Below are 27,849 nucleotides of genomic sequence, written 5' to 3'. Positions count from 1 at the left end.
CTGAGCACGCTGTTGTTGCATCCTTCACAATACTGGAGCATGGTCGAGGTCAGGAACATGAATGGATGGCACAGTGGTCCTGAGGGTGCGACCCATCAACAGGAGCTGCTTCACAATGTGGACGCCCTTTTCCACCTTGCCATTCGACTGAGGATGCAAGGGACTGGACGTCACGTGTGTGAAGTTGTATGAAGTGGCAAAGGAAGACCATTCTTGGCTCGCAAAGCAAGGCCCGTTGTCAGACATGACGGTGAGCGGAATTCCATGGCGAGCAAAGGTTTCTTTGCATGCCCGGATGACAGCTGATGACGTCGTGTCGTGTAGGCGTATGACCTCTGGATAACTTGAGAAGTAGTCAGTCAGTATAATGTAGTCCCTGCCGAGTGCATGAAAGAGGTCCACGCCCACCTTCGCCCAGGGGGACGTGACCAACTCATGGGGCTGAAGGGTCTCAGGGGGTTGCGCCGGCTGAAACCTTTGGCAGGTGGGGCATGGTGCTCAACGCACCATGTTGGCGATGTCGTCGCTGATGCCCGGCCAGTACACAGCCTCTTGGGCCCTCCGCCTGCTCTTTTTAACTCCAAGATGGTCTTCGTGCAGTTGTTCGAGGACAAGCCGGTGCATGCTGTGTGGGATCACGATCCAGTCCAACTTCAAGAGGACACCATCAATGATGGCCAAGTCGACCCGGACGTTGTAAAATTGTGGGCACTGCCCCTTGAGCCACCCTTCCGTCATGTGGCGCATCACACGCTGTAGAAGGGGGTCAGCCGCAGTCTCACGGCGAATGTGGGCCAGAAGTGCATCAGTAGCCGGCAGATTGACCGATGTGAAGGCTACTTGTGTGTCGACCTGACAAACGAACCCCGCCGAGTCGGGCGGTGTGTTGACCGCCCTGGACAGAGCATCTGCGATGATGATATCCTTCCCCGGGGTGTATAGAAGTTGGAAGTCGTACCTTCGGAGCTTGAGCAGAATGCGCTGGAGGCGAGGGGTCATATCATTGAGGTCCTTCTGAATGATGCTGACCTGGGGACGCTGACCAGGGGGCGATGGTCGGTCTCCACAGTGAACTGCCGAAGACCACATACATAGTCGTGAAACTTGTCGATGCCAGTCAACAGGCCTAGGCACTCCTTCTCAATCTGCGCATAGCGCTGTTCTGTGGGGGTCATGGCCCGCGACGCATAGGCGACCGGGGCCCATGATGCGGCGTCGTCACGTTGCAGGAGCGCCCCAATGCCGGACTGGCTGGCGTCAGTTGAGATCTTTGTTTCCTGTGTGGTATCGAAAAACGCCAGTTCCGGGGCGGTGGTGAGCTTTACCTTGAGCTCCTCCCATTCACTCTGGTGTGCGGGCAGCCTCTGGAATTCAGGTGGCGAAGAGCAGTTGTCTGCGAAGCAAGGTTACGAATGAACTTCCCCAGGAAGTTGACCACCCCGAGAAAGCGCAGCACTGCCTTCTTGTCTGCTGGCTGCTGCATAGCTGCGATGGCTGCCACTTTGTCAGCATCCGGCCGCACACCCGACCGGGAGATTTGGTCCCCCAAAAACTTTAGCTCAGTCTGGCCAAAAGAGCACTTAACTCGGTTGAGGCACAGGCCCTGATCCCGTATTCGTGCAAAGACACGCTGGAGATGACTGATGTGCTCCTGTGGTGTGGTGGACCAGATGATAACGTCGTCTACGTAGACGTGTACCCCTTCGATGCCCTCCATCATCTGTTCCATGATGCGATGGAACACCTCGGAGGCCGAGATGATGCCGAATGGAATCCAATTGTAGCAGTATCTGCCAAATGGAGTATTGAACGTGCACAGCTTCCTGCTGGGCTGATCCAATTGAATCTGCCAAAAGCCCTTTGAGGCATCAAGCTTGGTGAATATTTTTGCCCGAGCCATGTCGCTCGTGATTTCTTCTCGTTTGGGTATGGGGCAGTGTTCCCTCATAATGTTGTGATTCAAATCTTTTGGGTCGATACAGATCCGGAGCTCGCCGGAGGGCTTCTTGACGCACACCATGGAGCTGACCCATGGCGTTGGCTCCGTGACCCGGGAAAGCACTCCTTGGTCCTGCAGGTCCTACAGCTGCTGCTTGAGGCGGTCCTTGAGTGGTGCTGGAACCCTACGAGGTGCGTGAATGACCGGCGTGGCGTCCGGTTTGAGCCATATTTTGTACGTGTAGGGCAGTGTGCCCATGCCCTCGAAAACCTCCTGGTTGTGCGCGAGGAGTGAGTGGAGCTGCACCCTAAAGTCTGCATCCGGGAAATCGGACGTGCCTTCTGGAGACAGAGTTTGTACCGCTGAACGAGGTGGAGGATCTTGCACGCCTGTGCGCCTAACAGAGAGTCCTTCGAGGATCCTACGATTTAAAATGATAATGTGGCTTTGTGTGAGTTGTGTGTAACATCAAGCTGGCAGGACCCCGTGGCCGGGATGACGTTTCCGTTATAGTCAACCAGCTGACAGTGAGATGGCAGAATCGGTGGTTTAACCTTCAAGGTCTGGAAGGCTGACCATGCTCGGAGATTTGCGGAGGCACCAGTGTCCAGGCGGAATGTGATCGGTTGACCGTTAGGGTGGCACACCACTCATCGCCCGGATCAATGCTGTGCACTGGCAGCGGCTGGTGGTTCCGACTTGGGGACATCCGGTTCTTGTGGATTACCGCAACGCGGAAGGGCTCCCTGTGTTCGGTATCGCTGGTCTGCATGCTATCTGGATATGACTCAGTGTAGGGAGGCTGAATCGCCCGCACGTCCCTGCAAGGCTGGCGGAATTGTTGGGAGTTGGCAGGTTGAGCTGCTCGACAGCAGGCAGCATAGTGGCCCATCCTGCCACAGCGGAGGCACTGTCGTGCTTTGGCCGGACATTGCCGCTTTAAGTGGGCGGAGCCACAGTTGCCGCACGTCGTGACGTCATGGCGTTCGTTGCGCCACCGCGCATGCGCGGTGCGGTCCTGCGTAGAGCGTGCCTGCACATCACGTCCCTCTGCGTCAACGTCCCCTCTTTTGGCGCATACAAGCGCGGAAGGCCTCGTACAGCGCACAAAATGGCCACCCTCGTCCGGGCCGCGGGCCGGGAGGAATTCGATCGACTGGACCCGCTCCGCCTCGTAGGACCCGTGGCGTGCCGGTTCGGCCGCCTGGATTTGGGAGTACCGGCTGGTTGCGTTCTCATGGAGGACGCGGGTCTCGATGGCAGTCGCTAGGGTGAGGCGCTTTATTTTAAGGAGCTGCTGGCGTAGGGTGTCCGAGATGACCCCAAAAACTATCTGATCCCGTATCATGGAGTCGGAGGTGGCCTCATAGCCGCAGGACTGCGAGGATACGGAGGTGTGTCAAGTAAGATTGGAAGGCTCATCCTTACCCTGCAGGCGCTGCTGGAATAGGTACCTCTCGAAGCTCTCATTGACTTCCACGCAGAAGTGTTCCTCGAACTTCAGAAGCACCATCTTATATTTTGTTTTTTCCTCGCCTTCCGCGAATGCCAGGGAGTTATAGATGTGGATGGCGTGTTGCCCCGTCGTGGAGAGGAGGAGGGCGATCTTCCTGGTGTCCGATGCATTCTCCCTGTCTGTGGCTTCTAGGAAGAGCTGGAAGCGCTGTTTAAACAGCTTCCAGTTAACGCCAAGATTACCAGAGATTCGGAGCGGCTGCGGTGGGCTGATGTTTTCCATGGAGCAGGATGGCGGATTTCTGAAAGGGTGCAGGTAGGTCTCACAGTCGCTGGTTAGCTTCCACTACTGGTATGTCGTGTTGGGTGTTGTGATGCACAAATGATCCAACACAGCTGTGGATGGTACAACTCTGTATTATTGTCTTGACAACGGTAACAACTAACTGCTGGCTTTTGTACGTGCTTCACCAGCTAACCTGTGGACCCAGCCCTATCACTATCTTAGTGAGGCACTCAGCACATGATCTATGTCTGAGTGGCACGCTGTGAGCTCTGTGCTCTGAGCTATCTCCTGGTAGAATGAGCGGGAACTGTGGTGTTCCCTGTTTTATAGTGCGTGTGCTCTCACTGGTGATTGGCTGCGATGTTGTGTGTGTGCTGGTTGGTTCAACTGCCTGTCCATCAGTGTGTGTGTGATTGCACCATGATATGCTGATGTGGATATCATGGCACCCCCTAGTCAGTAAACCTGGTGGCGATTAGAGAGTTGCATGCGCATCGGCCCAACGCGGCATCCCATACCTGCTTGGGCCCCATGTCCTGCCTTTCGTTGCTCTCCCCCGTGTCCTCCAGCATGTCGCCCCTCTGCTGCGTAATATTGTGGAGGACGCAGTAGGTCACTACAATGTGGGAAACTCTTCTAGCGCTATCCAGAACGGTCCAGGCATTTGAACCTCATCTTCAGGATGCCAAAGCACCGCTCGATCATGCCCCTGGTCGCGGCATTGGCGCCATTGTAGCACGTTTCCCGATTGGTCTGTGGCCTCCGGCTAGGCTTCATGTGCCACGACCGCCGTGGATAGCCACTGTCGCCCAGGAACCAACCCCTCAGCTGCGGATGTGCCTTGAAGTGGTCAGGAACTGTCAAGTGTGCAAGGATGAAGGCATCGTGCACACTGCCCGAGTATCGGGCACAAACGTGCATGATGTGCATTTGATGGTCACATACCAGCTGCACATTCATCAAGTGGAACCCGTTTTAGTTTGTGAAGACCGGCCTGTCACGGGCTGATGCTCGTAGGGCGACGTGCATCTCGTCGATCACCCCCTGGACCAGGGCACATCGGCGATGATGGTGAACCCCGCTGCCCAGGCCTCCTGGTGGGCTTGGCCAACATTGAATTTGATATATTGTGCCATTCAGGCCTATAGGGCCTCCGTGATGGCGCGGATGCACCAGTGCACTGAAGAATGTGAGATCCCTGATAGGTCCCCATGAGAAATAATAAATTCTTTACCCTTCAGTCTGGCCTCAATAAAACTCGAGATGGATTTGTAGGCATAGCATTAGTTATTTTTATTTGACTTGCAAGTCTGACTCGTTTCACAAAAACCCAGAACGCAAGCTGCCTCCTGGCTCTCCAGAATCGAGTGATTCTGTAGAACAAAGAAATCTCTACCAACACATTCAAATGACATCAAGCTTCACATACACGATTCCCATAGGTTATCCTATACCCCTCCTGACCTGGCCATGCATCATAATTGGCTCACTTCTCATCCCTTCCCCTGGCCTCTTATTACCCAGCATCCTTTTCTCCTCATACTATAAACACCCCATCCCCCCCTCCTTTGCCATGCTCTCTGAAATCCTTTGTCTGTGAACTAACATGAATTAGACCGGCCTATATCTACATTACAGTAACTAATATCTTTAAAGTAACTATTTTATATCACATTCATCACCCACTTGGTGCCTGGAAGGATCCCATGGCATAAAGGTTCAGGGTGAACGCAACCTTGGCGGCTACTGCGAGCGGGTGTCCTCCCCCATACCCCCATGGTGCCAGGTGCACCATGATCTAGCAGATATGTTGCACTGTCCCCCTGCTGAGCTGGAGCCTCTGAAGGCATGTCCGGTCCAGCAGGTCCTCGAATGACAGGCACTGCCGGTATACACGGTGCCTCATGCGGCACTTGCTTCCCACCTCCTCAGCCTGTTGGGTGGCTGGCTCTCCATCCTTACCAGCTGCCTCGTGTTCCCCTGGGGCAGGCTTCGCTGCTGCAGAGTCTCCCTTGAGCAGCTCTGACTCGTACAGTCTCAGTACATCCCCCAGGGCTCCGGCGACTAGGATGAAGGCCATCATTCCTGGTTGAAATCCGAAGTCCATTGTCTGCAGGGGGTGAAAGGCAGACATGTTAGCATGGTGCATAACCCCGTGCCCAACCAGGCCCACCTGCCCCCTTATGTCCCCTCTGCCCCATCCTCACACCCATCCCCGGCAGTTACCTCTGGCATTCTGCGCTTTACACCCCTGGCCCCATCGGTGCTCGGACCCTGGTGCCCGGCCCTGCTGCCAAGGGTACCAGTGGCTGGCCCATTATGCCAGTGGTACACCCCGTGGCCCCCATCCAGCGCTTTCCTGCAGGGGCTACTGTAGACATTGTCCTTGAGTGGGCCGTGTGCTTCCTCGTCGGTGGATGGCGGCCGTTTGAGGAGTTGTGGAAGAGTTGGTGGGGTGGAGGGTGGGACATGGGGCGGTGAGATGTGGGCACCAATAAGACTGGTGTCACTCTGCACAACCACGTGCCATGATGGACAATCAGTGGGGTGCGCAGCAAGATGGCTACCTTGCAGCTCGCAGCAATGGCAGTCAATGCCTGGACACCCCGGTCCCGTGGGGGGTCACATCGACCCCACGCCCCATCCCCTGGTCACCGCCCCCGTCCCCCACCCCGGGCTTGGTAGAGGCTCTCCTCCCCCCAGCCGCTGGCCAGTTCAGCAGCCCATGGTCGTGCCTCTGCATATCCTACCTCCTCTTTCTCCCTCATTGGCCACGGCACCCGATTTGTAAAACCACAAGTGAATCTCGTCATCGGTAATTCACCCCAGCAGAGGCCGAGCATCTAAAGAATACCAGGTCAGGCCTGCTAATGATATTTACCGTCCAGCGGAGTAGAATGCACTGATGCTGCTTTCGAGGCACTGGAGCATGGCATTGGCACCACGACCGATTCTTCCCTCAATTATGCACGCATAATGGTAACTCCCAAAATTTGTCCCTGTCCGAATCCTTGGGCCCAGTTATGAAGTTTATTTTTTAAATCAAAAGTTGAACAAATTTATATGACATCTCTTAATCTATTAGTTTAGCAGTTAGGTAACATGGATATTCTGAATTCTTCCTCTGTGTACCCGAACAGGAATGAGGTGACTCGGGGCTTTTCAAAGTAACTTCATTGCAGTGTTAATGTAAGCCTACTTGTGCCGGTAAAGATTATTAAATTAAATTTTAAAAAGCATCAATGTATTAAATAAAATCTACCAGCTACCAATAAACTCGAAGACAGAGTAATGTTATTAATGCATAAAGCACTGAAGTGCTGAAATCACCAACAGGAAATGCTGAACTATTGAGTCAAACACTTGATATATTTATGTATTGACAAAACTCCAATTCCCCTAACTCCCTTCAACACCTTCATTATAACTCCTTTTTTGTGGGATCCACTACCTGGTCATCTGAAACCTTCTGACCATTGGCTTTCTGTATGGAGAGGCTCGGCAGGATGCTGAATATTTTTGTTATTTACAGCATAGAAGGAAGCCATTCGGCCCATCATATCCACATTAGCACCCAAAAGAGGCTTTTCACAGTAACTTAATTGAAGCCTACTTGTGTCAATAAGCAATTATTATCATTACTAAAAGGGGCTGGTTTAGCACACTGGGCTAAATCGCTGGCTTTGAAAGCAGACCAAGCAGGCCAACAGCACGGTTCAATTCCCGTACCAGCCTCCCCGAACAGGCACCGGAATGTGGCGACTAGGGGCTTTTCACAGTAACTTCATTGAAGCCTACTTGTGACAATAAGCAATTTTCTTTTCATTTAAAGAGCTATACAGCTGGGCCCAGTCTCAAGCCCTGTCTCTGTAGCCCTTTAAATTAATCATTTTCAAATATATATCCAGTTCTCTTTTGAAACCTTCGATGGAATCCACCTCCCCCACTCTCCCAGGCAGTGCAATCCAAATCCCAACAACTCGCTGAGTAAAGATGTTTCTCCTCATCTCACTTCTAGCTCTCTTGCTGACCATCTTATGTTATATTGTCCTGGGAGAAGGTTTTACCAGGTTCGGTGAATGCAGCCATGTCACTTGTATACATGTTCACAGTTGTCATGAGTGCACAAGAGAGTGGAGCAAATGGTTCCCATCAGATCCTGAAAGCAGGCGAGGAATGAATCACAGAACACAACAAAAACTAGAAAGTGAACTTCAAATTCAGAAGGACAAATCCCCAAATTCCATGTGAAATTATATTTGGCACCACCAGAGTTAATTTTGACATGAAAGATTTCTAGATCTATCACTGCAAAAATTACATTAGCTGTTGTTTTCCCAATTTTGTACAACTTGCGAAATATTGAAAATAGCTGTGGGTTCAGTCATGACAAGTTCACGTTTCACTGCACTCCCATTGTAATTATTTCTTCTTGAATGCTAGACTTCAGATCAACAGATTTCAGTTTTCACAAAGCAAACTGAATTTCAGAATGTGATTGCGCAACACGTATAAATATTCTGAAATCCGATCCGAAAAAATAATTTAACTTATTCAGTTGATATGAAACAGTTGTTATTGGTCTTTGTTCGGATGTTTTTCAGCGGTCTGGGGGTTTTGATTTATCACCTTTTTTTGGGGACAGTCAGTTTTTTTGAAGCCATTCACCAACATCTGAGTTTTGTAAGTTGGCACATATGCTGACGATACATTGAGAAAGCACTGCACTGTCATTTTCCTCTGACACAGTAGATGGCAACCTAGTTTCATAATTAAAGTACTTGACAGTACTGTGAGTTTTAAAATATCACATACCCTTATGTATGTATGCATTAAATATGAAACAAAAATTTAAAGTGTACCAAGAGGAACAGTTTACTTTGATATACATTTTCTTTTTCCAGTGCTTCTTTAGTTCACAGGCTGGGTTTTTTTCTTTCAGTCAATTAAAGCAGGATATTATAGCTCTAGCCAGACTAAGCTTCCTGTTGTTCTACATTATTTCTGGCTCCATTGCCTTCTCAAGGTTTAACCGTATTGATAGCAAATGTGTAGACTCACAGAACCATTGCTGAACTAAACTTGAAAACTTTATTAGACCCTAGCTCCAAGATAATCCACATGACAATTTTCCACTCCTGTATAAAAATCAATCATTTTTTGAGGCATTGCACAAAGGTAATTAGATGAAATTTAACATATTCAGGATTCATGTGGAATAGTTTGGGGCCCAACATTTTATATGCACATATTGACCTTTTAAAGTACTGCTGTGCAGAGCCACCAGAATGTTACCAGGGCTCCAAGGCTCTATGTTAAGTGGATTCATTGCATAACCTAGTCTTGTATTTCCTGAAATATAGAAGCTTAAGGGGTTATTTTATTGAGCATTGTTAGAAATTTGAAAAGGTAAATTAGGGTGGATCAATAGAAACTGGACAGAATCCAGCACAAGGAAATATAACAGTATGTTCTGAGCCTTGCCATTCAAGAGAACTGTTAAGAAACACTGATTTGTGCAAAAGATATGAAAGGGCAGAATGTTCTGCTCTCTCTAATAGTGGGTTTGGAGAAGGGGAGGGCATGTAATTGGGTGGGAGGGTGACCCCATCGCCGGACATCATTGCAAACCTGACAAGTAAACCTGTGCGAGTACTTTGTTATCTTCTGGTGGGGCAAGAGGTTGGGATGTACCCCTTTCAAAGTCAATCAGTGCCTGATCAAGGGACCCAACATCAGGAAATGGGGTCCCATTGTGAGCAACCTCACTGTCCTTGCTGCCAACCATCCCTACACTTCTGCACCCTGTGAACCTCATCCCATGAAACCATTACTTCACTGTGGCCTGGGTCACTCTGCATAACTGGGCTTCTGATGGCTGTTGTTCCGGCAGAAGCCACCACCTTCCCGGTAACATTGCTGTTCTGAAGAGCTGTTGGCCTCTGGTTGGTCAGCAGCACTCGGTAATCAGGACATCTGCCCCTAGAATCCTGACCCCAGACAAAGCTCTGCTGCTGGTCTCTCAACTGTCTGATTGCTTGTGGTTGGTGGGCTTTTCCCAAAGTAGACCTCTCACCATCTCTCCAGCTGGCAGGCAAGGCAAGATTCACAAGATTCTGCCCAAAGTGTGTAAGTTTCCTATAGTTGGATCTGTTTTTTCTCCTTCAATCACAGTTTCATTGGAAGCAGTGTTCTAAATTTGTCTTTAATATTTCATATAATTGAGTACAATGTCTTGTCTGGAGCTTCCTTTCATGATTCCTTCAAAGGTTCATGTGGAAAATGAAAGCTCATGATGTTTTTTTATTATTCATTCAAGAGATATGGGCTTCACCGGCTAGGCCATTATTTATTGCCCATCCCTAATTGCCCTTGAGAAGGTGGTAGTGATCTACCTTCCTGAACCACTGCAGTCCATGTGGTGTAGGTACACCCATAGCGCTGTTAGGGAAGGAGTTTCATGATTTTGATCCAATGACAGTGAAAGAATGATGATATATTTCCAAGTCACATTGGTGAGTGCAGGTGTAACATATTAACATGGATAGAAGTTTGGTTGGCTGGCAGAAAACAGAGAGTATACAAAAATGGTTCTTTTTCTGATTAGCAAGATGGAGTCATGCAGCGGTCTGTACTGGCACCTCAATGTTTTACAATTTACATCAATGATTTGCATGAGGGAAATAAAGGCATGGTGCCAAATTTGAAGATAACGCAAAGACAAGAAGGAAAGTATGTTGTGAAGAGGATGTAAGGAGGTTACAGATGGATACGTTGAGTGAGTGGGCAAAACTTCTGGCAGCTGGAGGATAATGTGGGATAATGAAGCTGTTCACTTCGGCAGGCAGAGTGTTACTTAAACAGAGAACAATGGCAGAATTCCGAGGTGCAGAGGGATCTAGGTGTCTTGTGCATAAGTCACAAAAGGTTAGTATGCAGGTACAGAAAGTAATTAAATCGAACATACAGTGCAGAAGAAGGCCATTCGGCCCATCGATTCTGTACCGACCCACTTAAGCCCTAATTTCCACCCGATCCCCGTAACCCAATAACCCCTCCTAACCTTTTTGTACACTAACGGCAATTTAGCATGGTCAATCCACCTAACCTGCACATCTTTGGACTGTGGGAGGAAACCGGAGCACCCGGAGGAAAAACACATGTATACGCGGGGAGAACGTGCAGACTCCGCACAAACAGTGACCCAGCGGGGAACCGAACCTGGGACTCTGGCGCTGTGAAGCCACAGTGCTAGTCACATGTGCTACCGTGCTGCCCTGGAGGCTTTTGGAATGTGTGCTTTATTACAAGAGGAATAAAACATAAAAGTAAGGATGTTATGCTTCAGTTATACAGGGCATTGGTAAGACCACATCTTGAATACTGTGTATAGTTTTAGTCTCCTTACTTAAGGAAGCATTGTAGGCGGTTCAGAGGAAGTTTACTAGGTTGATACCTGGAATGCGCGGGTTGTCTTCTGAGGGACGTCTGAGGCATAGAGTTCCAAAGTCACACAACCTTCTGAGAGGAAAAACTTCTCATCCCTGTCCTAAAAGGGGGTCCCTAATTTTAAAACCGTGCTTCTTAGTTCTGGACTTACCCATAAAAGGAAACATCCTTTCATCATTCACCTTGTCAAGACCATTCAAGTTCTCAAAAAATTTAATTAAATCACACCTCACACTTCTAAACTCCAGTGGAAACAAGCCCAATCTATATAAACATTCTGGATTTCTCCAGTCTTTTCTCAAACTGCGTGCCAAGCTAACAGGGAGAAGTCTTGTAATAATAAATAACGCTATCACAAACTATTTTAAACTACAAGCCCATGATAGCTGTGTCAAACATTGTAAGGATAATAATCCTTTCCACATTTTACCTGTCAGAAATACTGCCTATTAACTAAGCACAAGATAGCCAAGTAAGTCGTCAGACATGTTCATCCTCCCTTTTAACAAAAAGAGGTCTGTTGGGTAATAAATTATGAATTTCTAGAAAATATGCATAAGTTAAAAATGAAAGGTCACTAGCATAGAATCAATATAATATGGCGCTTAATTTAGTCACAGGAAGTACTGTTCATGTACTAGAACCAATACAATTAGAACAATCTAAGTTAAACATTCTACCCTTTAACAGAAAGGTCAAGTGATGAAGAAGTTTCGCAACACTGATTTTCTTTCTTTGCAGTTTACTCATGTAGCTTCTGCAGTACTTGTGCATCACACACTGCATTTGTCGAGTGACCAAAGCGAAGTCCTCCAAAGGATTTAAAACTGCATTTCAGCAACAACGGTCAACTTTATATGGCTTTGAATTCCAGTGGTGGCCATGCAGTGAGTGGTCGCACATTTGGTGGCTCCCGCTCGAGGTAGAATTTTTGGATACTTCCCCCCCTCGAATTGTGTGGTGTTTGAGGGCAAAAGGTGCATGAATACTACTCTGGTGGGATTGGCGTTTGGCTCATCGGACGAGGTGCCACAACGAAGAGAGAACAATTGGGGCTCCTTTACGAGCGATGAACTGCATCAATTCATGCTCAGCAAGGGCATCGCCTTGAGCAGGACGACCAGTTACAACCCCCGGGGAAACGGACAGGTAGAGAGGGAGAACGAAACGGTCTGGAAGACCGCTCTACTGGCCCTATGGTCCAGGAACCTCCCAGTCTCCCGCTGGCAGGAAGTCCTCCCGGAGGCCCTCCACGCCATCCGGTCACTGCTTTGTATGACCACCAATCAGACACCTCACGAATGTCTCCTTGTCTTCCCCAGGAAGTCCTCCTCCGGGACCTCGCTCCCAGCGTGGCTGGCAGCACCTGGACCCATCCTGCTCCGAAAACACGTGCGGGCGCACAAGTCAGACCCGTTGGTCGAGAGAGTCCATCTGCTGCACGCTAACCCCCAGTACATCTACGTGGCGTTTCCTGACGGCTGACAAGATATGGTCTCCCTACAGGACCTGGCGCCTGCCGGAATCCCACATACATCCCAGCCACCAGTCCCACCCTCCCCTTCATCGCAGCACCTTACAGGAAGATCAGTCCTCCCACCGCCCCTGCCTAGGCCCCCCCACCCACCAACGCCCCCGACAGGCGCCCCCTTCCCAGGTCAGCCCTTTTTCCCACCAGCGTCGTCTAGGGGTGACTAAGCTGCCATGGAGGCCGAAACCACGCTCCCGGAGTCTCAGACGCCCGGGCCCCCACCGGAATTACCACCGAGGCTCAGACGATCCCAGAGGACGACCAGGGCACCAAACCGACTGATTGCTTCATTTTAATGAACGTATATACCCGCCATGCTTGTAAATATTCGCTGTAAGGAGGTACCCCGGTACCTTCATATCTGATCATACCATGTTGTTACATTTTGTTGTTACTGGCCACCACCCCCGCCGGACTCTTTTTAACAGGGGGTGAATGTGGTGTTATCAGGTATTACGGTACCTGAGAGGCTGAAGTACCATTGGTTAAACCTAGGGGTTTACCATTGGCTGTATAGTATAGTAACTCCGCCCTGATAGGCGGGGTATAAGAACCCGTGCCGTCCCAGTAGCCCTCATTCTGTACCTGAGCTGCTGGGGAACAGTTCTAGCTTATTAAAGCCTTCAGTTGTACTACAACCTTGTTGTAGTAGTTATTGATCGTGCATCAGAAGGTAAAGGGGATAATTTCGGGGTTTGTGTGGGCAGGAAAGACCCTGTGGGTGAGGAGGGTGTTTTCTGAGAGGGAGTAAAGGGGGAGTGGGGGGCTGACTTTACCAAGTTTGATGAATTATTACTGGGCAGCGAACATCACAATGGTGAGGAAATGGGCTGTGGAGGTGGGTTTTGGTGTGGATGGAGGTGGCGTTGTGTAGTGGGACGAGTCTGAGGGCACTGTTGTTGGCGCCCCTTCTTGCTGGTCCGGTATTCCATGAGCCCAGTGGTGGTTTCGGCATTCCGGGTGTAGAGCCAATGCAGGCAACATTTCGGGTTAGAGGGCATGTGATAATCACAAGTTTGTGCCGATGGGGCTGGATGCGAGGTTCCGAGGGTGTCAGCAGGTGGGGATAGAGTATTTCAGGAACTTGTTTATAGGGGGCATTTTTGCAGGTCTGGAGGAGTTGGAGGAAATGTATGAGTTGCCCAAAGGGAATGGTTTCAGGTACTTGCAGGTGAGGGATTATATGGGGAGAGAGGTGCCGTCTTTCCCAGGGCTGCCGCCTCCGGTGTTGCAGGACAAGCTGTTGTTGGAGGAAGATATTGGGGAGGGGAGGGTGTCATTCATCTACAGTGAGTTAATGGAGAGGGGGGGCACTCTGGTGGAGGAGATTAAGTGGAAGTGGAAGGAGGATTTGTGTGGGGAGGTGCGGGTCGGAAAGAGCCCCTGTGGAGGGTGAATGCATCCTCGTCGTGTGCGAGGTTAAGCCTCATCCAGTTTAAGGTGATGCATAGGACACACATGACGGTTGCGAGGATAAGGCAGTTCTTTGCAGGGATGGAGAATAGGCATAGGTGGTGGCTCATGAATCATGTTCACATGTTCTGGGCTTGTCCGTGGTTGAGGGAGTTCTGGCAGGTGTGATGCCCGAGATTCTGGGTGTGGGGGTGGCCTTGAGTCTGGAGGTGGCGATATTCGGTGTGTCGGAATATGCGTGAGTCCAGCTGGAGGGAGAGGCCGACATATTGGCCTTTGCTTTCTTGATAGCTCAGAGATGGATCTTGTTATGCTGGTGGGACTCAGTGCCGCCGAAGGAGGGGATGGGGTGAGTGACCTGGTAGAATCCCTGCGTTTGGAGGCCATGTTTTGTCTTGTGGGGGTTGGAGATGGAAACCGTTCACCCGGAGATGGAAACCGTTCATTGATTTTTTTTTCAAGGTGAATTGAGGGGTGGGGCAGGGGGGGAAAAATTAGGAAGGCCGGGTCAGTTGGGTTATTGGTATTGGGGGATGTTTGGGGGCTGTGCTTTCTGTTCTTGTTGATGTTTTGTCTTCTGATATTTTCATGTAAATATGTAAAATGCCTTTACTAAAAATATATTTTCAAAGACTTAATACGGCTTGATATGCTATTATTCATATTAGCAAAGTTAAAATTTGTTTTAGTGGAGCCGGGGATAGCAAGTCCCAAAAGGAATAATGTGGTTTGTTTTGCCTCAAACTCATCCTCACCTGCCTGAAACCTACCTCTGTACCAGTGGTTGGTCCAAAATTGCACTAGCCAGTGACCAGCATGAGGTGGCTTGGTAATGAGGCCCAAGTCTCAAAATGGGCCTTGCATCCTGGCAGCACTTCTAGATTTCAAGTAAACTTGCTTTAGCAGTCAGCACTTGATATTTTAAATCTACTCGTACTCGACTGCTATCTTGCTACAATACAATTTACCTTAATAATATTTTACTTCGGTTTTGGAAGCACTTTCTACCTATGTGAGTGGTTGGCAACTTTGATGTTACTGATTTTTAAAAATTAAATGTAAGAACCTTAAAGTCTGTATTTTAAGACAGCATAGAGGATAATGCAATAGCAAGCATTTACCTCCAGAAATGTCCTAACTGAATGCATTCAGGCTCAATTATTATTAACCACCTACCCCTGTGGCTATTGCACCTGTTGCCTCTGCCCAGGATAAGAATCTATGCTGCTGGCATGAACATATGTTCTACATCAATAATCAAAAACTTGCATTTTCTTATTTGTAATGTAGTAAATAGACAGTGTCATAGTTTTCAAATTTATTAAAACTCAAAATTTCTCTGCACATCTGCTGTGAGGCAGTGGTTATTTCATAAATATCTATGTACTGAAGGGATACACATGAACAAAAATTCCAAGTTTTTGCTGGCTAAATATGGATTTGGCTGGTTGATTTTTCTAAATCATGTTCCAAAGGTCAGAAAATATGCAAGCCAAATTCACGCACAATTGTGAATTTTTTTGAATATTGCAAGAAATATTTTGCAAGTGAGTAGCTGGGCATGAAATCCCAGTGATTGTTAATTATTGGGGCATAAAATATTCCTTGGTAATATTACATTACCAGAGTCTGTCTATGTTTGCTCATTAAGGTGGGGCTCTTCTCTAGACCGTTGCCAGCTTTCTCATCTCTACATGACCTACTCATTGCCCTCTGTTCATAGGTATTATCCAATTCATTATTGTCGTTCAATTATAAGTGTTGTTCAATTAGTGTAGATTGCAGAGACGCTGCCGTGAATGAAATGCAATTCACGTAAATCATGTTCATGTCAGCTCTCTGCAGAGCAGTTCATCTAGTCCCACTTCTTTGGCTTATCCACATGGTCCTCCAAGCTTTTTCTCTTATTTTTTTTAAAAAATGTTTATTCAAATTTTTCCAACAAAATTTTTTAACAAACAAGCCCCCCCCCCAGAACAAAAAGAAGAACACAAACACCACAATCAAAAATAATAAACTACTTATACATTGGGTTTCTCCCGCATATATTAACCCCCCTCATATGACATTCAAGAGTACCCTTTGGGAACCCCCCCCCAACCCGCCCAAATACCCCCCCGAAAGAGCCCCCCCCCCCCCGCTGGGTTGCTGCTGCTGCTGACCTCCTCCTAGCGCTCCACGAGATAGTCTAGGAACGGTTGCCACCGCCTGAAGAACCCCTGCACAGACCCTCGTAAGGCAAACTTTATCCTCTCCAGCTTAATGAACTCTGCCATGTCATTTATCCAGGCTTCCACACTGGGGGGTTTTGCGACCTTCCATAATAACAAGATCCTCCGCCGGGCTACCAGGGACGCAAAGGCCAGGATACCGGCCTCTTTCACCTCCTGCACTCCCGGCTCGTCCGTTACCCCAAATAATGCCAACCCCCAACTCGGCTTGACCTGGACTTTCACCACCTTGGACATAGTTCTCGCAAGACCCCTCCAAAACCCCTCCAGTGCCGGGCACGACCAGAACATGTGGACCTGATATGCTGGACTTCCCGAGCACCACCCACACCTGTCCTCCACCCCAAAGAACCTACTCATCCTCGCCCCTGTCATATGCGCTCTGTGAACAACCTTGAATTGTATTAGGCTGAGTCTGGCGCATGAGGAGGAACAATTAACCCTACTCAGGGCATCAGCCCACAGACCCTCATCAATCTCCTCCCCAAGCTCCTCCTCCCACTTGCCCTTTAGCTCCTCTACCGAAACCTCCTCTTCTTTTATCTCTTGATAGATCGCCGAAACCTTGCCTTCTCCGACCCATTACACCCAAAATCACCCTGTCCTGAATCCTCTGTGCCGGGAGCAACGGGAATTCCCTCACCTTCCGCCTCACAAATGCCCTCACTTGCATATACCTGAACGCATTTCCCAGGGATAATCCAAACTTCTCCTCCAGCGCCCCTAGGCTCGCAAACGTCCTATCTATAAACAGGTCCCCCATTCTTCTGAGCCCTGCCCGATTCCAGCTCCGAAACCCCCCATCCATCCTTCCCGGGACGAACCGATGGTTCTCCTGAATCGGGGACCAAACCGAGGCTCCCATCTCGCCCCTATGCTGTCTCCACTGCCCCCAGATCTTCAACGTTGCCGCCACCACCTCGTGGTGTACCTTGTCGGCGAGAGCGGCAGCGGTGCCGTCGCCAGCGCCCTCATGCTCGTGCCCCTGCAGGACGCCATCTCCAACCTCTTCCACGCCGCCCCCTCTCCCTCTATTACCCACTGACGGATCATCGCCACATTGGCTGCCCAATAGTAGCCGCACAGATGTGGCAGCGCCAGCCCTCCCCTGACCCTGCTACGCTCCAGAAACACCCTCTTTACCCTCGGGGTCTTATTTGCCCACACAAAACCCATGATGCTCCTACCTATCCGTTTAAAAAAGGCCTTGGTAATCACAATGGGAAGGCACTGGAACACAAAGAGAAACCACGGGAGTACCATCATTTTAACCGACTGTACCCTGCCCGCTATCGAGAGTGGCAGCACATCTCATCTTTTGAAATTCTCCTCCATCTGCTCCACCAGCCACGTCAAATTGAGCTTCTGCAGGGCCCCCCAGCTCCCAGCCACCTGGATCCCCAAGTACCGAAAGTTCCTGTCCGCCCTCTTCAATGGTAGGTCGTCGATCCCCCTTCCCTGGTCCCCTGGATGCACCATAAAGAGCTCACTTTTCCCTACGTTGAGCTTATAGCCCGAGAAGTCCCCAAACTCCCTTAGGATCCGCATGACCTCCACCATCCCCTCCACTGAATCTGCCACATACAGCAACAGGTCGTCCGCATACAGCGACACCCGATGTTCCTCTCCCCCTCGGACCAACCCACTCCATGTCCTGGACTCCCTTAGTGCCATGGCCAAAGGCTCAATTGCCAATGCAAACAACAAGGGGGACAGGGGGCACCCCTGCCTCGAAACTCGGTAGAGCCGAAAGTGCTCCGACCTCCGCCAATTCGTAGCCACACTCGCCACCGGGGCTCTATATAGGAGCCTGGCCCAACTGATAAACCCCTCCCCGAGCCCAAACCTCCGCAGCACTTCCCAAAGATACTCCCACTCCACCCGGTCGAAGGCCTTCTCCGCGTCCATAGCTGTCACTACCTCCGCCTCTCCCTCCACCGATGGCATCATAATCATGTTGAGGAGCCTTCGCACATTAGTGTTTAGCTGCCTGCCCTTTACAAATCCCGTCTGGTCCTCATGAATCACCCCAGGGACACAGTCCTCAATTCATGTAGCCAGCACTTTTGCCAGCAACTTAGCATCCACATTGAGGAGCGAGATCGGTCTATACGACCCACAATGCAGTGGGTCCTTCTCCCGCTTCAGAATCAGCGAAATCAGCGCCCCGGACATTGTCGGGGGCAGGGTCCCCCTCTCCCTTGCCTCATTGAAAGTTCTCACTAACAACGGGCCTAGCAGGTCCACATATTTCCTATAAAACTCGACCGGGAACCCATCTGGCCCCAGGGCCTTCCCCGCCTGCATGTTCCCCAATCCTTTAACCAGCTCCTCCAACCCAATTGGCGCCCCTAAACCAGTCACCTCCTGCTCCTCCACCCTCGGGAACCTCAGTTGATCCAAAAATCGTCGCATCCCCTCTTCCTCCGCTGGGGGATCAGATCTGTACAGCTCCTCATAGAAGTCCTTAAATACCTCATTTTCTCTCACCGCACTCCGCACCGTGTTCCCCCGCTATCGTTAACTCCACCTATCTCTCTCGCTGCCTCCCTCTTACGAAGCTGGTGTGCTAGCATCTGACTCGCCTTTTCCCCATACTCATACATCGCCCCCTGCGCTTTCCTCCAATGTGCCTTTGCTTTCCCTGTGGTCAACAGGTCGAACTCTGTCTGGAGGCTTCGCCGCTCCCTAAGTAGTCCCTCCTCGGGGGCCTCTGCATATCTCCTGTCCACCCTTAAGATCTCCCCCACCAACCTCTCCCTCTCCCTGCCCTCTCTCTTCTCCCTGTGGGCCCTAATGGAGATTAACTCTCCCCTGATCACCGCCTTCAACACCTCCCAGACTACCCCCACCTGCACCTCTCCGTTGTCATTGGCCTCCAAGTATCTCTCAATGCACCCTCGCACCCTCCCGCACACCCCCTCATCCACCAGTAATCCCACATTAAGACGCCACAGCGAGCGCTGGTCCCTCTCCTCTCCTAACTCCAGCTCCACCCAGTGCGGGGCGTGGTCTGGGATGGCTATGGCCGAATACTCCGTTCCTTCCACTTTCGGGATTAGCGCCCTACTCAAAACAAAAAAATCTATCCGGGAGTAGGCTCTATGTACATGGGAAAAGAATGAGAATTCCCTGGCCGGGGCCTAGCAAACCTCCACGGATCCACTCCTCCCATCTGGTCCATAAACCCCCTAAGCACCTTGGCCGCAGCCGGCATCTTCCCCGTCTTGGATCTGGAGCGATCTAATGCTGGATCCAGCACCGTGTTGAAATCCCCCCCCATTATCAAGCTTCCTGCCTCCAGGTCCGCAATCCGACCCAGCATGCACTTCATAAATCCGGCATCATCCCAGTTCGGGGCGTATACGTTTACCAGTACCACCCACACACCCTGCAACCTACCACTCACCATCATATATCGACCCCCATTATCCACTACAATATTCTTGGCCTCAAACGACACCTGCTTCCCCACCAGTATTGCAACCCCTCTGTTCTTCGCATCCAGCCCCGAATGGAATACCTGTTCTACCCATCCCTTTCTCAACCTGACCTGGTCTGCCACCTTCAAATGTGTCTCCTGAAGCATGACCACGTCTGCCTTCAGTCCATTTAAGTGCGCGAACACTTGGGCCCTCTTAAACGGCCCATCCAGGCCCCTCACATTCCAAGTTATCAGCCGGATTGGGGGGCTTCTCACTCTTCCCCCCCCCCCCCCCCACTGCCGACTAGCCATCTCCTTTTCTAGGCCAGTCACGTGCCCGCGCCTCCCGCACCCTCCAGTCCCCCAGACGGCGGACCCCCGCCCCGACCACCTTTCCTATTTTCAGTTCCCCATTGGCCAATGCAGCAGCTACCCTATACCCCCCCTCCCTCCGCTAGATCCATATCTAGCTCTTTTTCTCCCCCCATAACACTCCCGTAAGTCAGCTGACTCCTGCTGACCCCGGCCTCTCCCGCATTCCCATCGACCCCCCAGTGTGGGAATCCCCCCTCCTCCCTAACAGTCAGTTTGCGCTCCTCCGACCCCCACCACCATCCTTCCCTAGCGCGGGAAAAAGCCCGCGCTTTCCTGAGCCGGCCCCACCCCCTCTGGCACAGCTCCATTTGCGGCCTTATCTCAATTCCCCCAACCCCGTGCCTCCCCTCCCTCCAACACCGGCGCCCACACTCTCCCCATCGAATCCCTTCATCCATCTCCATCCAGCATCCAACCAAGGGAACATTCCCTCCACGTAGTTAAAACCATATATACAGCAAACATCCCCCCCACAACAACAAACCCTCAATTTGAGTCCAACTTTTCAGTCTGTATAAAGCTCCAAGCCTCATCAGGCGTTTTGAAATAGTGGTGCCGATCTTGGAATGTGACCCACAATCGTGCTGGCTGCAGCATACCGAGCTTCACCCCCTTCCGAGGGAGCACCGCCTTGGCCCGATAAAAGCCAGCTCTCTTCTTGGCCACCTCTGCACTCCAGTCCTGGTAGATTCGGATCGCCGTGTTCTCCCACCTGCTGCTCCGCTCTTTCTTGGCCCATCTCAGGACACACTCTCTATCCATAAAGCGGTGAAACCTCACCACTACAGCCCTTGGCGGCTCGTTGGCCTTGGGTCTCCTTGCCAGGAACCGATGAGCCCCATCTAGCTCCAGGGGCCTCGGGAAAGCTCCCGCGCCCATCAGCGAATTGAGCATCGTGCTCACATATGCCCCGGTATCGGGCCCCTCAAAACTTCAGGGAGACCCAGAATCCGAAGATTCTTCCTTCTCGACCTATTCTCCAGGTCCTCAAATCTTTCCGCCCACCTCTTATGCAGCGCCTCGTGTTCCTCCACCTTCACCACCAGGCCCAAGATCTCATCCTCGTTCTCCGAGGCTTTCTGCCGCACCTCGTGGATCGCCGCCCCCTGGGCCCTCTGGGTCTCCACTAGCTTATCAATCGCCGCTTTCATTGGGGCCAGTATTTCTGTCTTCAGCTCCTCAAAGCAGCGTTTAAGAAACTCCTGCTGCTCCTGCGACCACTGTGCCCATGCTGTTTGGTCTCCACCCGCCGCCATCTTGCTTTTTCTCCCTCTCACTTTTCGCTGCTCCAAGATCTCTTTTTTCACCGCTCCACTCCTGGTCCAATCCATATACTGTTGGGGGGACCCTGCTGCCACCTTCCCACACTGGAAGCCGTTGAACAAGTGCCGTTGGGGCCCCTCTAGAGAGCCCTAAAGTCCGTTCCCGGCGGGATCTGCCGAACGTGCGACCTATTCAGGCATGGCCGCAACCGGAAGTCTCTCTCATTATCTTAATTATCCAGTGGGTGGATATCCTCTTGTGGGTGAGTCCGAACCTAAGGATTAGGGTTTGCCCTTTTAGGACATTTCCTAATTTCTCTGTTGCTTCTTTTACCAATCACCTTAATTACCTTTTTTTTTTGCTAATCACCTTAAATTGATGTCCTCTGGTTCTCGATTCTTCCACCAAAGAGAACAATTTCTCACTACCTACTTTGGCCCAACTCCTCAAGATTTTGAATACCTCTATCAAATCTCCTCTTAATCTTTTCTTCAAAAAAGAACATTAGCTCCTCTAATCTATTCATATAACTCTTGGTTTCCCAAGCTTTTCCAGCTATGGAATCCTTTTGACCTCCCAAGAATACTGAAGGAACCCCGAACAAACATTCTTATTATATTGAAGAATTAAACCGCAAAAAAATATTATTGCGCAATCGGTACAAACATACAAAAACAATCGTAAACAAAGAACAAAGAAATGTACAGCACAGGAACAGGCCCTTCGGCCCTCCAAGCCCGTGCCGACCATACTGCCCGACTAAACTACAATCTTCTACACTTCCTGGGTCCGTATCCTTCTATTCCCATCCTATTCATATATTTGTCAAGATGCCCCTTAAATGTCCCTATCGTCCCTGCTTCCACTACCTCCTCCGGTAGTGAGTTCCAGGCACCCACTACCCTCTGCGTAAAAAACTTGCCTCGTACATCTACTCTAAACCTTGCCCCTCTCACCTTAAACCTATGCCCCCTAGTAATTGACCCCTCTACCCTGGGGAAAAGCCTCTGACTATCCACTCTGTCTATGCCCCTCATAATTTTGTATACCTCTATCAGGTCGCCCCTCAGCCTCCTTCGTTCCAGTGAGAACAAACCGAGTTTATTCAATCGCTCCTCATAGCTTATGCCCTCCATACCAGGCAACATTCTGGTAAATCTCTTCTGCACCCTCTCTAAAGCCTCCACATCCTTCTGGTAGTATGGCGACCAGAATTGAACACTATACTCCAAGTGTGGCCTAACTAAGGTTCTATACAGCTGCAACATGACTTGCCAATTCTTATACTCAATGCCCCGGCCAATGAAGGCAAGCATGCCGTATGCCTTCTTGACTACCTTCTCCACCTGTGTTGCCCCTTTCAATGACCTGTGGACCTGTACTCCTAGATCTCTTTGACTTTCAATACTCTTGAGGGTTCTACCATTCACTGTATATTCCCTACCTGCATTAGCCCTTCCAAAATGCATTACGTCACATTTGTCCGGATTAAACTCCATCTGCCATCTCTCCGCTCAAGTCTCCAGACAATCTAAATCCTGCTGTATCCTCAGACAGTCCTCATCGCTATCCGCAATTCCACCAACCTTTGTGTCGTCTGCAAACTTACTAATCAGACCAGTTACATTTTCCTCCAAATCATTTATATATACTACAAAGGTCCCAGCACTGATCCCTGTGGAACACCACTGGTCACAGCCCTCCAATTAGAAAAGCATCCCTCCATTGCTACCCTCTGCCTTCTATGGCCTAGCCAGTTCTGTATCCACCTTGCCAGTTCACCCCTGATCCCGTGTGACTTCACCTTTTGTACTAGTCTACCATGAGGGACCTTGTCAAAGGCCTTACTGAAGTCCATATAGACAATGATAGTTCTATGTCTTATATGTATACATTTATCATAATTAAAAAGTTATTTTATTCTATAGATACTTCCAAGTCCCCCTACCTCTGCCTTCCATGGTCCCAGCCTCGATCCCCATCTCGTTCAGCCCCCGTGACCCTTCTCGGCCTGGCCCCCTCCTCCCTCACTCTCGCGGCACCGGCCTATCCCACCCCTTGGATGCAACCTATCAGCTTTGCCTGTGAGTTTAAATTAAAGTTTTACTGACTTTGCTAGTATTTTCAATTTGTCCTATCAGAGGTCAGCTTCTCAGTTCATTGGCTGCTGATAGGCTAATGAGTGCGCCTATCAGTAGCCAACAAAGAAAAACAAAACCACCTTTGATTGGTCAAGCTGGAATTTAAAATGGCCGAACCAACTTTGGAACCCCTGGAGAGGCCCAACCGAACTGTAGAGTTCCATGGAACACAGTTCAGGAAACCATGATGTAACTGAAGTTCCTCACCAATAGAACCATTCTTGTGAATCTTTTCTGTATCCTCTCTAATGTCTTCACATTCTTCTTGTGTGGTGCCCAGAACTGAGAAATGAGACAATCCAGAGACGATTGCTGACAGAAAGCTCTCTAACACTTCTTTGAAGGAGTCACATTCTGTGGGTAAAGGGAGACCAGTGCATGTACTGTACTTAGATTTCCAGGTGGCATTAAATAAGGTGCCACATCAAAGATTATGATGGAAAACAAAAGCTCATGGTGTAAGGGCTAATATATTGACATGAATAGAAGATGATTGGCTACCTAACAGAAAATAGAGTTTGCATAAATGGGTCTTGTTCTGGTTCACACAATGTAAAAGATCGTGTGCCAGTGCTGGGGCCTCAATTTTTTCTAGTTTATATAAATGACTGGAATGAAGGGACTGAAGGTATTAATGACACAAAGATAGGTGGGAAAGTAAGTTGTGAAGAGGATAAAAGGAGGCTACAAAGGGACATAATTACATTAAGTGAGTGGGCAAACATCTGGCAAATGGAATATAATGTGGGACAACATGAAATTGTCCATTTAGGCAGAAAGAATAAGAAATAAACATTATCTAAATGGTGAGAGATTGCAGAGTTCTGAGATTCAGGGGGATTTGGGTGTCCGAGTGCATGAATCATAAAAGGCTAATATGCAGACACAGAGTAATTAGGAAAGCTAATAGAATGTTATAGATTCTTGTGAGGGTAATTGATTACAAAAAGAGGGATGTGCTTCAGTTATACAGGGCACTGAAAAGATCATACCAGGAATTTTGTATGCAGCATTGGTCTCCTTATTTACAAAATATGTGAATGCATTAGAAACAATTCAGAGGTTTGCTGACTAATACCTGGAATGGGTGTGTTGTTTTTATGAGGGAAGGTTGGTCAGATTAAGCTTGTATTCATTGTAAGAGGTGACTTGATTGAAACCTTTAAGATCCTGAGTGGACTTCTGGTGGTGGACATGGTGCGAGTGTTCGCACATTTGGTGCCTCCCCCTTGTGGTGGACTTTTTGGACCTTTTCCCCGGCTAACGGCGGAGCTGAGTGTTTGTAAAAAGTACAGGAGGAGTGGAAGAAGAGAGTATCCCACCGGTGTATGGATTTGTGGACCAGAAGTGATCAAAAAAGGAGAGAACAGCGGTCGGAAGTTGGTATGGAGCCTGCCTGGGGAGATGGCTGAGGGTCAGAGTCCAAGCCTGCCTCCCCAGTGGTCGACAGATCAGTTAGTGAACTTCCTCCATGGGAAGTTTGCCCAGCAGAGGAAAAAGAACTTTGAGGACCTGGCCAGGGTGGTGGACCCGATAAAGGCGGGGATCGACCGCATGGAAATGAGGTTAGAGGCCCAGGGCCAGGCGATCCAGAAGGTGGAGGAGGCGGTGGTGGAGCAGGAGGAGCAGCTTTCCTAGATAGCTGTGGATATGTGGTTGATGAGAGATCAATAGAGGAGGCTGCAGGACAAGGTGGAGGACTTGGACAATGTAGCACCATGGATCACACACGAGGCGAGACGTAGAGAACTTCAATCGAGGCTTTATTGAGCAGACTTGTTCCCCAGCAGCTCAGTCACAGAATGCAGCTGCGGGGAGTAAACCGGGTTCTTCTACCCCGCCTATCTGGGTGGAGCCCAGTAGACGGCAGATCCAATCGGGACCCAGCATCCGTCCTCCAATAGCTCCTCGGCATTCATGGTGTACTGTATTACCCCTAATACATACCACCACAGACAATAGATCGCACAAATGTTTGAGAAGCTGCTGGGTGAAGGTGCGTTTGCTCAGCCCTTGGAGGTGGACTGGCGCACAGGGACATTCTGAGGAAGCCGCAAGGAAATGGGCCGCCGAGGGCGATGGTGGTGCCACTGCACCGGTTCCTGGATAAGGAACAGATATTGAGGTGGACTAGGCAGGCGAGGCGCTGTACTTGGGAAGTCAGCGAGCTGCGTGTCTATTAGGACCTGGGTGCAGAGCTGACCAAAAGGTGGGCGAGATTCAATAAGGTGAAGACGGCCCTCTTTAAGAAGGGGATGAAGCTCGGCTTGTTATACCCAGTGTATCTGTGGGTAACGTATGAAGGCCGGGAACTCTACTTTGGGTCGCCAGAGGAGGTGATGGAATTTATTAGAGACAATGGACTGGCAGGAGATTGAGGCCATTGAACCCGGGATGGGATGTTCCTATCTTGTATTTTGTTTTTCTTCCGGTTCATATGAACCAATTTTGCACTGTACTTGGGGCCATTAATTTGTTTTGGGTTTGTTTTTGATGGGGGCTGGTGGGTTGGTCTTTTCTTTGTGTTTGGTGGTGATTATAAAGTTTGCACTGGGAGGATGGTCAGGCGGGGGGGGGGGGGGGGGGGGGGGGGGGGGGGATCAACGCAGTGGGGGGGGATAGGATGCTGGGCACCATGGATGGGGGCTACCAGGCTAGCTGGGTGGGCTAGCTCACAGAAGTGCAGTGGGGGGTTAGCAGGTAGTAAGTGTGTGGATGGGGGTAGGATTGTTATTTTGTTATGGGGTGTGGGGGGAGAGGAAGGTGGGGGGAGATGTCTGTTGACAGGGGAGGGACTGCTGAAGGGTGATATGGTGAGGGTCGATGACGGTTGGCGCCCGAGTGCGGGCCTGAAGAGGTGTGGGCGCAGGCTGGAGACTGGCCCAGGAAGGGCTATGGTTTATTGGCAAAGGGGGGAGGGGGAGGGGGTGGGGAGTGCCCCCTGACCAGGCTGATCACATGGAATGTAAGAGGGCTGAATGGGCTAGTCAAGAGCACCCGTGTGTTCGCACATCTGAAAAGCTTAAAGGCAGACGTGGCAATGATTCAGACGAGGCTGAGGAATGGGTGGGTAGGGCGGTATTAAATTCGGGGCTAGATTCCAAAACAAGGGGGGTGGCGATTTTGATTAATAAGCGGGTGGCGTTCCAAGTGGTAAGTATAGTGGCGGATTTGGAGGGGCAGTTACGTTATGGTGAGTGGGAAGCTGGAGGGGATGCCGGTGGTGCTGGTGAACATTTATGCACCAAACTGGAATAATGTAGAGTTCATGAGGCGGGTGTTGGGAAAGATCCCGGATCTGGACTTGAATCTGCTGATTCTGGGGGTTGGGGGGGGTGGTGTGGGGGGATGACTTTAATACGGTTATGGATCCAAGGTTGGATCGGTCGAGTTCGAGGACAGGGAGGGTGTCGGCGGTTATGGCGGCCGAGAGCGAAAGAGTACCTATTTTTTTCCCATGTACACCCGAACTGACTTTTTCATTATAGACAGGACGTTGTTGGCAGGGCTGGTGAACGTTGAAATCTCGGTGATAGTGGTGTTGGACCATGCCCCACACTGGGTGGACTTAAGGGTGAGTAAGGAGGAGGGCCAGCGCCCGCACTGGAGGTTAGATGTAGGACTAATAGCGGAGGAGGGGGTGTGTGTGCGGGTGAGGGAGGCCATTCGGAGGTATGTGGAGATAAACGGTACGAGGGAGGTCTCGGCAACTACAGTATGAGAGGCGCTGAAGGCAGTGGTGGGAGGGGAGTTTGCCCCGTTACGCGCATACAGGGAGAAGGCGGAGTGAGCAGAGATGGATAGATTAGTGAGGGAGATTCTCCAGGTGAACAGGAGGTACTCGGAGGCAAGATCTTGACCAGCAGCTTGGATGCCGTTCAAGGTGGTGGGAGGGAGCTTTAGGTATTTGGGTATCCAGGTGGCGCGGGAGTGGAGTGGGGGCTGGCCCTACCGAATGTCAGAAAGCGAGCGGGTATGGAGCAGTTTGGGGACCTGTTTATTGATGGCAGCTTTCCGTGCTTGGGGGCAATGGGTTCCGCTACCTGAAGGTGAGGGACTTTGTATGGAGGCAGGTCTCGACCTTTCTGCACCTACCGTCCCAGGGGATACAGGACAAGATAGTGTTGAAAATGGGAGTGGGGGAGGAGAATTTATAAAGAACGCATGGTACAGGAGGGAACCCCGATAGGGGAGGTGAAACGAAATTGGGAGGAAGAATCGGGCAAGCCATTAGAGGCATGACTGTGGGAAAGTGCCCTGAGTAGGGTTAACGCGTTCTTGTCATGTGCCAGGCTTAGCCTGATACAATTCAAGGTGGGTCCACAGGGCTCATATGACTGTG

General features: G+C 50.2%; 1 protein-coding gene across 2 annotated transcripts in view; it reads right to left on the bottom strand.

Moving 5' to 3' along the window:
- Positions 1-27,849, bottom strand: part of LOC140408574 (uncharacterized) — a 150,286-nt gene that overhangs the window by 51,535 nt on the left and 70,902 nt on the right. The window contains exon 2 of one of the 2 annotated variants that reach the window (XM_072495961.1): positions 5,643-5,790. The exons of the other annotated variant lie outside the window; for it this stretch is intronic. The gene's annotated coding sequence lies outside the window, so the exon portion shown is untranslated. The remainder of the gene's footprint in view (positions 1-5,642; positions 5,791-27,849) is intronic. 2 annotated transcript variants of the gene reach the window in all.

Source organism: Scyliorhinus torazame, chromosome 3, assembly GCF_047496885.1.
Source record: "Scyliorhinus torazame isolate Kashiwa2021f chromosome 3, sScyTor2.1, whole genome shotgun sequence".
Lineage (NCBI taxonomy): Eukaryota > Metazoa > Chordata > Chondrichthyes > Carcharhiniformes > Scyliorhinidae > Scyliorhinus > Scyliorhinus torazame.
The sequence above is the reverse complement of the archived record's forward strand: the minus strand, read 5'-3'. Positions and strand labels throughout refer to the sequence as shown.